The 12,879-nt window shown below is 44.7% G+C and overlaps 1 protein-coding gene across 2 annotated transcripts in view; it reads right to left on the bottom strand.

The window, feature by feature from the left end:
* The window catches only part of CDK5R2 (cyclin dependent kinase 5 regulatory subunit 2), a 43,821-nt gene extending 31,670 nt beyond the window's left edge, over nucleotides 1–12,151 (bottom strand). For both annotated transcript variants that reach the window (XM_080976630.1, XM_080976631.1), the window contains exon 1: nucleotides 11,923–12,151. The gene's annotated coding sequence lies outside the window, so the exon portion shown is untranslated. The remainder of the gene's footprint in view (nucleotides 1–11,922) is intronic.
* Nucleotides 12,152–12,879: the final 728 nt, after the last annotated feature.

Raw genomic sequence — 12,879 nt, 5'->3', positions numbered from 1 at the left:
TGCTAGAGGCACATTACACCATTCTTTCAGCATCTGCACTGTCTGACCTCCTGTTGTCTTCTAGGCATAGCTGACGAAATTCTAAAATATTTTTACAGCCAAATTACAAGTTTGGTTATTTCAAAAAGCAAGCTTAAGCTGGTCACTTATTTAGAGGAGGAGAAAGAGAAGGAGGAGGTGGTGGTAGTGGTGGAGGTGAAGAAGCCATGTAGTCCCTATTCAGAACATGTTCCTGATCTAGATTGTGACTCTGTACTCATTTCTTGCTACAATCAAATGCACATTGGTGGTTGCAAACAAGGTAAATAGTCATCAGAGCAAAAATGTGGTCACGAGTCACACTGGAAGCAGATTCCAGACTGGGGTCACATGGCTGCTTTCCCCCTTCAGTATAAAAGTACCCAGTTTAAGTGCCCCCCTCTTTTCTTATTTAAAAAGTGTGAAATACATAATGTGGCCATTGGGCTGCAAAGCTGAGAGTAAGGTGCGTGCTTTCAAAATATCATTTTTTTAAAAAAAATGATATTTATTGAAAATTTAAAATTACAGAAAGAGAAAGGAAAAAACAAGAAAAAAGAAAAGGAAGAAAGGTATACAAAAAAAGAGATTAAACAATATAAGTCAATAAAAACAAAAGTCAAAAAACAAAACAAAACACACAATACATCAGAATCAAAAAAAAACCAAAGATAAACCAAAAAATTTAAAAGCAAATCCAATATTCCCAAATCCTTATCTTTCATTAACTTGCTTCATCGACCTCCTCACACCTCCCTTTTTTGTATTCTAGTTATTAATTATCTCAGCAAATCCTTTCCATCTTTCACAATATTCTGTCATTAAATTACCTTAATCTATTTTAACCTTATCTTACCATAAAAAGCCCTAAAGCTTAAAACTTAAATCTTATTTATACCTAATTCTTTTTAACAAAACATATTTATACATAATTCTTTTTAACATTTCTACTAAAGCCAAATAGTTTCATTCAACATTTTTCTAATACTCATTAATTTTACAATGGTTTTCTAAATGAATTTTTAAAACTTTCTTCCAATCTTCATCCGTCGTCTCTTCTTCCTGGTCTCGGGTTTTGTCAGTCCTTTCTGTTCCATCCATCTAGTCCATCAACCTGGTGACCTTCTATCCGAGGCTCTTAAGTCTTTTCCACGTCCCTTCTGCAGGTCTTCATGTTTATACCTGCACTTTACTTTATCTTCTGCTGATCTTATTCTTAATTTCCTTCCTTTCTCTTGGGGAGACTCCAACTTGACAATATCTTTATCCCTTCTCGACAAGTCAGCCCATTTTCCATAGTCGACACTGAAATCCAAAAGATATTTAAAGGCATGTTTCAAAGTCCCTCCAAGATTAAGGGCCCCCACAACTCCGAACTCCCCCTGGCCCAAAGCCAGATCCGAAAAGTCAAAACATCCCTGCATAGGGGGGTCTATCCAGCTTCCCATCTCCAGACCAAACAGTACTCCATCTCTCCAAATCTGACTTTCTCCAGGTTCAGTCGTCAAAGACAGCAACTTATGTTCCTGCAAGGCCGCAGCTCTCTCCATTTCTGGTACTTGAGATTCAGCAACTACCTCCTCCTTTATCTTCTTCACCACTTGCTCTGTCAAAACACATTCCTGGATTGATTCCTGAGTGGTTTCTATATAAGTATTCACTGTTTGTCCAAAATTTCCAACTGCAGCAGTCATCAAATCCATCTTCTCATGTAGCTGTTCCAGTAAAGCACTTGTCTTGCAAAAAGCAAGCACTAAAGCTTCTTCTGGGCACATTCTTGTTCAATGTCAGTGTCTAGTTCCCACCATCTTTTATCTCTACAGCTGTAGAATTCCCCAGATCGACTCCAGCAACAGTTTCACAAGCTCCCTCTAGAGGAAACAATTTCTATTTGTATCCATCTTTTTAAAAGCAGATCTAGCAACAAAGTTCCTCTCGTTTTCCAGATATTTTGTTCCTTTTAAGTGCAAAAGGGAACATTGGAATCAATATGTTTCTCTTTTTTAACTATCTGTCAAAAGCGTTTTGTCCACAGTCAATGAACTACCCCAAAGTGTCTGTCTCTGACACCCCGCTCCCAGGATCAAGACGGTGGAAATTTATCTTTTTTTACTCTCTCTTCTGCAGGTTTAAACAGTCTAAAAAGATTCCCCCCTCTTCTCCTGCTTCCAAGGGGGGTTTAGTGATTTTAACTGATGGAAATTTAGTCCTTTACAAACGACTTTCCAGGCTCTAGCTTGCAATGTCTTTGCTTCAATCTATTTACAAAAGCGGAAGGCGGACTTCCTGTTTAGACCTTCCCGCTTCGGTGCCAAATTAATAAGTTTCTTAATCCAATTTTCCGTTCTACTCACGGGCAGTTGTTTAAAATCCAATTGTCCACAGGAAAAAGTCAGCGCTCTCCGGCAACAGCAATGCGGCTTCACTCCGTGAAAAAAGCAGTCGATTCAAAGCACCGCGCCATTCACCCCATGTCGCTCCGGATCCCCGAAACCGGGTTTCCCTGCGAGCAGAGGAGGCACAAAAGGTGCCCGCCGAATCCCACGTCCACAGGCTTCTCCCGCCTGTGGTTTTTAATGGGTCTCCGCCTCGCCTCGGCGGTCCAGACCCTAGTTCTCACGAAGCGGATTCCTCCTGGTCAGAGGAAATCCGCCATTGCCGGAGGCACTAACCCGGAAGTGCTTTCAAAATATCAATCTGGATGCCATCTTGCTGAATCTAAGCAGGGTTTGAGTGTGGTGTGGTCAGTGCTTGGATGGGTGACCACCTGAGAACCAACAGGTACACAGCCTTAGGTTTCATCGTGGAAGAAAGGTGGGATATAAATGTAAGAAAATACATACATTGCATTACATACATACATACATACATACATACTAAAAGATACAGTGGTGCCTCGCAAGACGAAATTAATCCGTTCCGCGAGTCTCTTCGTCTTGCGGTTTTTTTCGTCTTGCGAAGCACGGCTATTAGCGGCTTAGCGGCTATTAGCGGCTTAGCAGCTATTAACGGCTTAGCGGCTTAGCGGCTTTAAGAAAAAGGAAACAAACTCGCAAGAACTCGCAAGATGTTTCGTCTTGCGAAGCAAGCCCATAGGGAAATTCGTCTTGCGGAATGACTCAAAAAACGGAAAACTCTTTCGTCTAGCGAGTTTTTCGTCTTCCGAGGCATTCGTCTTGCGGGGCACCACTGTATCTCCACCCAGGCAGGCAGAGCTAAGCACTTTGAAAGCACAGATCTGGCCAGATCTATTCTTTTAAAGGAAATCCCCTCCGCGCTTGGGCAGAGAACAGAGCTCTTTGATCCACAGCCCACACTTCTGAAAGATCTCAAAATGGCATCCCTTTTGTGCGTGGGCTGAATGGATGATTGGTGTGAAACAGTGTTGATCAGATCCCTCAGAAATATCAGCTCTCATCATGCATGTGGCCTCAGGCGGCTATCTCTAAGAGAATGAGACCTTTAGCAGAAAAATGGTTGCCCACTCCTATCTTAAAGCAGTTAAGCACAGCATTTGTGTAACATATTAGGCAAACAAGGTCACACAGAGTGACATTCTTGGTGGTTTCTCCCCAGTTTTAGAATTCCTTGGCTCCTGAGGTTTGCCCAGACCTGGGCGTCTTCTAAAAGCACTATAAGACTTTGATTTGGGCAGAATGTTAGGACATATTTACACAACAGCCTCAGACTGATCTAATAGTCATTCACCCGGCTTTTGCCAGAGAACCTTTAGAAGTGCAGGTCTGGGGAGCTACGGGGCAGAGTTCAGGGAGAGAAAATTATCAGCACTGTATCAAATTGCATCCCCAAAATTATTGGGGGGAGGGAGCCATGGTTGTTAAAGTGGTACAAAACCTACAAAGTGAGAGGTTTCAAGGGTCTCAGCAGCAGCAGCAGCACACCCCTTGGGTTTGAATGGCCTCTGGAGACTGGAATGAAATGATGGTCCCTGGAGACTTGTGGCGCCTGTGTGATTTAGTTACACATATATACAGACTGAGCATAAGATGGAAGGGTCCATGGCATTAACACATCAACAGATTCTGCTCCCCCATTAGGTTTCTAAGGGGACAGGTTCCAACAGCATGGCTTTGGATTTTGCACAGAGAACATGTCAGGCCTCTGTGTGCACTTTCCAGCTTCAGTCCCAGTCTTTTTGTTTCCTCTCTCTCTCTCTCTCTCTCTCTCACACACACACACACACACACACATACCCCTTCTGCAGACTCAGATCTTGTAGCTATAATATTGCTAGGCTGGCAGGAACCCTGAGGGGGCATCCAGCTCAATCCCAATCCTATAACAATAGGCTTGCAGTCTAGGTATATCCTGATGCAACTTCTGTAGGTACTTTTTAGCTCTGGAGAGTATTAGTGCACAGACTGAGAACTCTGAACACAGTACTTTTCTTTTAGAACAGAACCTGACTAATCCTTTAGGACCCATATTCTTTGGCAACATATTTAATGAAAATATGTGCTTTCTCCTATTACTAAGTGTACCTGTTATCTTCTCTTTTATGAATATTTGGAGTGTATGGAGGAACTTGGGAAAGAACCATAGTTTAGTGGCAGAGGTCATGCAGAAGGTCCTCAGATTAAAAAGAATGAGGTAGATAGTGATGTGAAACTTCTGAAACCCTGTAGAATCACTGCTAGCCAGAGCAGCAGTCAATACTAAGCGAGATGAAGAAAGCGGTTGACCTATGTCCCTAAAGCTTGCTGCTTGGCATGCCTGGAAAACACAAAATAAAGCTATGCATCTTGCCTGTAGTCCAGATCTTTGCCCAATGTCTCCCTCTAGTGGTTGCTAGGGCCAATTCATTACACTTGAATGCCCATACTGTTAAAAAAAATAAAATATTTAGTTTAATTACTAGCTGAGTCAAAAAAAGAAAAGAATAATTGCTATGCACACAAGAAAAAACATACAAGATGCCACAGGCCTGATGGAGGGTGCAAAACAGCACCTGGGAGAAAAGTTTGACCAGCGCAGGGGGCTGGGGGGAAGCGCAATATTGAGATAAGGGAAGAACTTCTCCCCACTTTTCGAAATGGAGAGTTGGCCTTCTATGACCTCATCCCTTCATTTGTGAAAACACCAGGCTATTGAGTTTTGCTGAAGACTTTTTGATATAATGGCACCATTGCTAGTCTCCCATCCATGTGGATACTGTGCTGAAAAGTCTCCTGCTTCCAATGGCATGATCCTAACTCTGCTTACCTACTTGGAAGTAAGCACCATTATTTTCAGTGGGACCAGCTTCCATTTAAGTACACTTGGGGCTGCTGTTCCATTCATTTGCAGAGGTTCACTTGAATGCTTGCTGCCTCCTCCTGCATTCAACTTAAGACTGTGATCAGAGGCAGACTTTCCTGGCTTCAACACCAGCCATTATTTGTTCTTTATTTCTTCTGCCTGCGCTCCTGTTGCTCAGTTTTACCATCTAGCCTGATGAAGAGCTACAGAGAACTCAGAAACTAGCACAGTGGGGAGTCAGTGTGGTGTAGTGGTTAGAGTGTTAGACTAGGACCCGGGAGATCAGAGTTCAAATCCCTACTTAGCCATGAACCACACTGGGTGACCTTGGGCCAGTCACTGTCTACCTCACAGGGTTGTGGTGAGGAATAAATGGGGGGGGGGTAATATCATGTACACCCTTTTGAGATCCTTGGAGGAAAAGGTGCTATATAAATGTATCTAAGATATGAATTTTGGTCAAGATCCACCAGAAAGGAACAACCAAAATGATCAGGGACTGAAGTGACTCCTCCACGAGGAAATCCTACAACATTTGGGGCTTTTAAATTTAGGAAATAGGCAGGCAAATGAGGAAGGATCAGGGAACAGGAAGCCCAGGTCCAGGAGCCAAAGTGGCCCTCCAGACCTTTCTAACTGGCCCTTGAGAGCCTTCCCATGCCACTTCCTGGCCCTGCTCCACCTCCTCCTCTTTTGCCTGGCTGGAATACGTCCTTCAACTGCAATAACGCCTCTTGCTTGCTTGAATGGAAAAATGTGTGCGTATAAACCTCTGGATTTGGCATGGATTGAATGTACCCTGGTGATTGAATGTATAAAGGCAAGAGTCACATATGTTGTGTCGTCCATTATTTTTTTTCTGCCTCTGGCCCAACCAACCCCAGGTAGGTGGCCCCCCAGAAGGCTGACCATGATAGAATGTGGCATTTGGGCTGAAAACAGTTTCCTGCTCTTGGTTGAGGTTATGAAATTATGCACAATGTAGGCAAAGTGGACAGAGACATTTTTCACCCTCTCTCATAATACTTGAACCTGAAGCCATCCGATGAAGCTGGATGGTGAGAGATTCAGCACATAAACCTATGGAATTCACTTTATCAAGACACAATAACAGTCAGCATCTTAAAAGGGAATTAGAAATATTCATGGAGGATATGGCACTCGATGGCTATTAGTCATGATGGCTGTGTATCCAGTATCATAGTCAGTATGAATCTGAAACACTAGTTGCTGGAAAGCACAAGTGGGGAGTGTGCTGCTGTGCTCAGGTCCAGACTGAGGACTTTCCAGAGGTATCTGGTTGGTCCTTCTTATGCTCTTATGCCTTGCTTTTGAGAAAGGTCCCTAGCAGATGTTACACAAAGCATTGGAAATCAGGGAAGACTATGTTACAACAGTCCACGGATATGGCTCACAATTATTAACAACCACACCCACACCCACAGGGTTCCCAATTTGTAAAGAATTTCAGGGGGATTAGCAAGCAGACATCAAGAACCCACAAATATTAGAGCAGATTTGTTTAGATCCAGTTGCCACATCTAAGCCTGTTTCTCTTCCCTCCGTGCATCCAGTATCTGCCTTGTTGATCGACATTTCATACAGCGATACAAAAAAACAACAACCCCAAACCCAAGTATCTGCCTCACACCCAACATTTTTAGAAAAGATCAACAGAGAAAACAAGATGTGATGGACATAAAGTTTCAAGGAAACCACAAAATACCAGGTTTCAAGCTGTGATTCCTGCATTGCAGGTGGTTTGCTTCAAGGCCCTTGGGGTACCTTTCCACTCTACAACTCTATGATTCTATGAAGCTGTGCAAAAGAAAAGGGAGATTAAATATTTCCAAAGGTCAACCAAAAACAGGGAGAAGAAGGAATTAGTTGAAGCTGAGGCAAGAAGGGGTCCTCCAGCAAACTCATCTCCTTAGCCCAGGAAGCTTTGGAACCATCTCCTACAGAAGCTTTTCGCAGGACACCAATGAGCATCTGTTAGGGGTCAGAATCCTGCCAGGGAAGCTAATCTAACAACCATTTGGGGGAGTTGGAGGAAGCCATGATTTTCTGTTGCTGAGACCTCTGAGGTCCTTTTCCAGAGTTAGCAGTTGGGTCAGATTCTCTTGTGCAACCCCACCCCCACCCCCACCCCCACCCAATGGAAATGTCTGATCAGCAGTGCAATGATAGGATGGTACGGGGTCGAGTGCCAGGGAAATGCAGGCTTCAAAGGACAAGGCTTCGTCACCCCCAGATCTGGAGCTGTCCTTGCATCTGAGGGAAGGGCTCCCAGCAGCCAGTCACCCATCCTGAAACCCCATGTGCTCTTCCTCAGCCAGCCGAGATGAAAGCTCTGTTTGGCCACAGCCCTTTCAATAACAACCACCCCCACTCTTAAGCCCTAAAATTAGAGCTTTCTTTGAGCCCGAGGGTGATGCCAGGGAGAAGATAGCACAGCAGTGTTTATATACGCAGGTTTGAATTGTTCTCTCCCCCCCACCCCAGCCCCACTGTCTATGTTGCAGTAATTACAGAGTTATGGCCTGCCGGAGTTTGGTTGTTTGCAGCCTGGCTAGACATGGCATCGTTCTTGGGCATCTGGCCTCGCCCAAGCGGCAGCTGGGAATGTGCTGGATCATCAAACCGCAGCTCACCTCAGCTCCCAAAGCAAGGTAAGAGCCAACCAACCTGGGGCAGATCAGTGGTCGAGCCACACCAACCTCTACTGGCATGGGTTCTGCTACGAGCGAGCTACAGAATAGGGTAACCATGGTACACTTCTTCTCAATCCTGCCTACACCACCCAATGACTGCAGCTCAGTGGGCTCAGGTTCAGTCCCTGTCATCTCCACATGGGGCTGGAAGAGACTCCTGTCTGGACCCCTGGAGAGTTGCGCTGCCAGTAAATGGAGGCCCAGTGGTCCGTTCTGGAGGTCTTGTGCAACAAACCCACCTCCCACAAAGACTGGACTTTTTGCAGTAAGGAAAGCGATGGGGAAACACACTGGAAGTGTGGGATAACATTTGCTTGATGCAACATTGTCTAACCTTACTGCAAACAAATTATAGAATCATAGAACTTCTAGAGTTGGAAGGGACCACAAGGGGACACTCACCCCAGTGAATAACAATGGTGAGCTTTCCAGCTGTTGCTCATAATGTTACCAGTTGACCAAAGCAAGGACGGAAAAAACCTGTTCCAATTTTGTGCTTTTAACAGCAACTTGATATGCAGATGGAAGTTGAGGGGTTTTTGTGGGGTGGTGGTGGTGGCATTTAGGTTACCCTTTTCTATGTCCTCTGATGCAATTCAAGGTGCAATTCAAGACACAGAATCAGGGTCAGATAATATGTTCAGACAGCATCCAAGGTCTGTTGAGTCTCTGAGCTCTGTTACTCTTCTCTGCATCAGAAAACCAGTTTTTCAAGTCCTGATTCCTTCTCAGTAACTGGGTTTCTAATTGGGTTTATCTGTCCTGCCATAGTCAACCCAAATCATGCATCCAAATCATGCCTTGGCAGAGACTCGCACAGAGAGACCACTGACAACTTCAGCACACCAAATCTACTCAATACAGCACTTATTTGTTTCTGGAGCAATCTGGTGTTCCTCAGGGTGGACATATAAATCACCTTGAGATGAATGTAAAAGGGGGTTAGTTAATTAATTAATAATGATACGGATGAAGATGCTGATGATAACAACAACAGTAAATAATGTTAGGGGGTGGATTTTTATTGTACCAACAATAAATTGCTTTATTCCCTCCCCCCCCCCTTTTTTTAAAAGGTTAAACACCTAATTTGCCATGGAGAAATATTCAACCCAGTAAAATGTTCAATGCATTAAGAATGTGCCCATACCACAGACAACGCCTTTCAGATGCAGGTCAGATGTTTTACATCTCCTGATATACAGTTGTTGTTAACCTGCCCTGGGACTGGCTGGCTATAAATACAAATAAATACATACATAAAACACAAGCAGGGCAGGTCGGATATGCTTTATAGGCACCTCAAATCAGCACTGAATGGCACTAACCACCAGTATGGAAATGCTCTCACGTTTTAGTAATTGAATAAAAAAAGTCAATATTCTTATCACCCAATGAATTGAGCTGGTCCTTTAAAAAGAAAAAGAAAAATTCTGATTGGGGCCATAAACCCCAAGCTAAGAACATAAGAAGATCCAGCAGGATAAGGCAGTGGCCCACTTAGTCCAGCATCTTTTTCTTACAGTGCCAGTCAGATGCCTGCTGGAAGCACCCAAGCAGGATTCGAGCACAACAGCACTCTTCCCTCCTGTGGGTTCCAGTAATTGGCAATCAGAAGCATACTGTCTCCAACAGTGGAAGTAGCTTTCAGGTTGCTACAGTGCAGCATGGTCTTGCTGCAGTAGTTTTCAGTTACGTCGGGGTGGAGAACGTGTGGTCCTCCATCTCCCATCAGCCCCAGCCACTATGGCCAATGGTGCTCAACATCTGGTGGGTCACAGGTTCCCCACACCTGGCTTAAGCAGTGAGAATCATAGAGTTGGAGGGGCCTAGTCAACAATTCTGAAAGGTCAACAACCCTGAAAGGCAGCCCAGTATTAGTGTTCCATTCAGTAGATGAGGGCCAAGAAAAGAATGGCTTGCTTAAGGTGACCTAGTGAGTCTCTGGCTGAGACAATAGTTGAACCATCGATTGTCCAGCTCAAGGCCTACACTCTCATCCACTATGTTATACTGGCAATGCACAAGTAAAAATAGAACTTGCTAGGAATCAAGGTTGCCTCTGCCAGCCTATGGCTCATAACATCCTCAAGACATCTCAACTTGCATTGACCTCCAGCCAGGTTTCAGAATGAGGAATTACAAATAGTATTTCAGTTGGGCAGGAGCAAAGCAGAAGAGGAATATCCTGGAAAAGGCAAGAAGCATCCGAGATGCTGGATGCTTCAAAGAGAAGGAAGTCACAGGGTCCATCTTTTCCAGCTTTCTGTGTATTTTCAGAGCCTCGCCCACTGGGCCCCCCATCCCCTCACCCAGCACAGAATTGGGCTGAGCTCTCAGAAGCTCAGAGCAGCAGGACATTCACCATCAAAGAGGATTCCTCCCTGGCCAGTTCCAACCTGTTTTCTGCCAGCCCTGCAGTACAGGGGAACTGAAATGGGCTGGGCTCTTCCAAGCCCAATGCAAGGCTTGGTCCAAGGCTACCTGGAAGAGCCTGTTGTTTGGGGGGCAGCACAAACACTCACATGCTCAGAGCAAACTGCCCTGTTTGCACTTTATTATTCCTATTAATCATGTACTTGGCATTTGCACACACTTTGAAGTACTATATTATTATCCCTATCATACAAGGAGAAGGAGGCAATTACTAGGCCCGCTTTACAAAAGGGTAATTGAAGCCTCATCCAACTCCCCCCCCCCCCTTGCAACCCCCATCCACTAAGTCTGCAGCTCAGGTGAGTTTTGAATCCAAACCCAGCATGCAATGCAAAGCACCACACTTTCTCCCTTGAGGAGAGGAGGAAAGTTGTTCTGTGCAGGTGGAAAAGTTATCTCATCCTGTACATTGGAATATTGTTGTTGTTGTTGTTTATTAAATTTCTATACTGCCTTTCATCCAAATTGCCGTTTGCTCCAAGTGAGCGCTAAAGAGCAGTATTCCTTGGGGGAAAGCAGCGGGACAAGAGGAAGTGTTGATAAGCCTTCTCTCTCATACAGAATTTGGAATTTGTCTTTTTCAAGATGAAGCTTGCCACCTCGATTTTTGTTTTAAGTCTTTGTTTTTATGTCATTTAAAAAGAATTCAGATCTGCTATTCAACTACATTTTGAAAGTCTGTAGGTAAATGTTTAAAGCTGATTTGTCTTATTAAGTAATAATTGACCTGACATTGCAGCCGTACACTGCACCTGCGATTTTGGATCCACATGTAAATGTCCTGATAGCAGACCACTAGCTTACTGATGTTAGGTGTCACGAAAGGGCAGCAGATTGCTGGTTTACCCCATACACCCAAAGTATTTTTGTTTCATTTTTACTCCCAGGCAGTCATTTGTAGAATTTGTTGTCTCAGATGTGAAAAAGATGTATGATCAGGCTTGGGTACTATGCACTTTGATTTGGGAGGAGGTGTGCAACTTGCTGCTCCACCTCAGGCAGCAGAATGTTTTGGTCTGGGCCTGGGAAGGTCCCAGGTTTATTCCCTGACATTTTCTGGTAAAGGTGGGCAAGACTCTTATCTGATATCCTGTAGTGCTGTTGCCCATCAGTATAGACAAGACTGAGCTGGATACGTACACCAAAAACTCTGGTAAAAAGCAGCTTACTATACTCTTATGCAAAGCCTATGAAAATAATGCCATCAGAGATGGAATCATCTGTCTCTAGACCCTGTTAGATTAACCTTTTAAATATGTTTTGGGGAAGGGGTTATTGGTTTGCTTTGTTTTTGCTATTATTATGTACTTTGTGGTTTTTATGGTGTATTTTTATGCCGTGAACTGCCCTGAGATCTTTGGACGAAGGGTGGTATAAAAATTCAATAAATATATAAATAATAAAGATATGCATAGCCCAGTTTAGTGGGCCTTTCAAGATAAAGATGCATATACATTTACTTTTGTGTAGGTCTCATTGGTTCAACTGGTCTTACCTGCTTCATCCATCTGTGCCATGCAGGAGTATGTCCCAGGTGGCCTGCAGACTTCCACATGCCATTATTATTGTTACTGCTATTATTCATTTGATGTCTATGCTGCCTTTCTTCCCAACCAGGAGCTGTGAGGTATTTGTTTCCCCTGTCTTGGTCTGTACAGCCACAGCAGGCTTCCAGCAGACTGACTTCACTCCCAAAGGCGCACTCCTCTATTTTCTCCAAAGACGGACACCAACAACAGTCTGGCCCTCAGAGAACGCTTTCCTTGTTAACTTGCCTGCCAATGATCCCCCTTGCACGATTCTGGGAGGTGTTCTTCATCATCTGCAGAGTTCATACAAACCTCTAGTCAGGCCTAGGAGTTTTGCCTTGATTCTTCCCAAGCTGGCTCTTTGGCTCTTGTTCAGTGAGCGCCAATATCTTGGCACCTCTTAGGCTGCATGGATGGGCCTGGGTGGCATCCCACTTTCTTCCAGGCAGGCAAAACTGTAAGGATCTCTGGGCCACGAGAGCCAAGAAGCCCCAAACCCAGCCACGGTGGACCACCCCCACCAAACACCCCACCTTGCCTCTGCATACTCTCCATCCCTTGGGCTGTAATTAAGCTGCAGCTGGAAAGCCCCAGCACCCAAGAGCAGGGGATGGGGCCGACCGCAGGCAGCTGCAGGCACCCACATGAGAGGGTGGATTAGAGGGTGAGGCCCCACCCAGCCCATTGATCTCCTCCAAGCTGATCAGCAGGAGCAGGCAGAGGCGGTAGCTTTTGACACACACTGCTGCCCCTCCTCTGCCCTAGTTTCCATGGCAACTACAGACACAGTGGCTTTGCTGCCCAGTCAGGCCCAAAAACTTCTAGGCCGAACTTGGATAGGCAAGGGCTGATTCAAACCAGCTGCGGGAGCTGCTTTGCAGCACCAGAACTTCAGCCTGATTGCACAGCTGAGGAAGTTAATG

Source organism: Podarcis pityusensis, assembly GCF_964106645.2.
Source record: "Podarcis pityusensis genome assembly, chromosome: 1".
Lineage (NCBI taxonomy): Eukaryota > Metazoa > Chordata > Lepidosauria > Squamata > Lacertidae > Podarcis > Podarcis pityusensis.
Note: the sequence above shows the minus strand (reverse complement) of the source record. Positions and strands in the feature narration are given on the sequence as shown.